The following is a 1,340-nucleotide window of genomic DNA, read 5'->3' on the forward strand; positions in this document are numbered from 1 at the left end:
TTTAGAAAGTATAGTTTTGTTAAATCTTGAGTATTAAAGTCATGTGAGAGATAGATATCAGTGCAAAATAAAGAGACTGAAAAGAAAAATGGAAGTGAAGGTGCAGTTCATGAGAGAACTTTTAATTATGTCCCCAACCTAAGGATTTAAACCTTTTTTTTTATGTGAGGTCCATACAAAAAATAGGGTTGTCCATGTTTCAGAATTTGTTGTGGGTGTATGAGTGTGAGATTTCCCGGCCTGAAATTTTTTTCCCAGTCGGCCCCTCGTGGAAATTAATGGCGCAGACATGCGGTTTCATTCACTACACATAGACCTACTGAAGCTTGCGGTGTTTTCAGCCTCTGCCGCCTCAATATATGAGTACATGAACATATAAACATAATCTCTAGAACTGCTCTGAGTCACTTCATGAGTATTTTACTTATTTTGAGAAAACTATCTCATATCATATACAAAGAGACACCAATGTTTCAAAAAGACCCAATGTTTCAGGAGTTTAGTACACAATAGGACACATGCTTTTTAGATAACCGTATTTGAGTTGATGTATATGCTTTTATTTATTATTATTTTTTAATTAACAATTTTTTTCCCATACCATTGTTAGATGCAGTGTTTCCTGTAGTTATGCAAAGATTTGGTTTCAAAAACAGTATCAGTAAACTATTTCTTATGATTTTAAATCTGCATTGAACTTCAGATCAATCTCAAAGTAAAAGGCGGTACTAAAGTCTGATTTTGTAGTGGATGTGTTCAGTTATTATCATCTTAATTCAAGTGATGAAGGATTTTGAAAGTCTGACAGTGTTGAGCACTACTGTAAGGTTAACCCTGCATGGTGTAAATGTTTGAAAATTATTAACAGTTGAAAACATTCATTAGAAAATTTGAAAAGTAATCCAAAAGTAATCAGTTACATTACTTTAATAAAAAAGTTATACTACTATTACATTTTAAATAGGGTAACTTGTAATCTGTAACCTATTACATTTTCAAAGTAACCTTCCCATCACTGGTCACTATGTCGGAGATGCGCTAGTTTTCACAAGGCAGACGAACTTAGAGTGGTTACAATCATCCGGGTTTAAATCGCGCGCAAATTGATTTGATTTTGACACAATATTTAGACTGAAGCTGGCAGTGGTAAGGAGCATGTCATTTCCCGACATGGCGCCGAGTGGAGCCAATCACAACACACACTGGCCCAGCTAACCAATCACAGCACATTTCGTATTTCAGAAGCAATCACAGCACACACTGGCCCAGCTAACCAATCACAGCACACACTGGCCCAGCTAACCAATCACAGCACACACTGGCCCAGCTAACCAATCACA

Source organism: Sinocyclocheilus rhinocerous, unplaced genomic scaffold, assembly GCF_001515625.1.
Source record: "Sinocyclocheilus rhinocerous isolate Xijiao unplaced genomic scaffold, SAMN03320098_v1.1 scaffold3340, whole genome shotgun sequence".
Lineage (NCBI taxonomy): Eukaryota > Metazoa > Chordata > Actinopteri > Cypriniformes > Cyprinidae > Sinocyclocheilus > Sinocyclocheilus rhinocerous.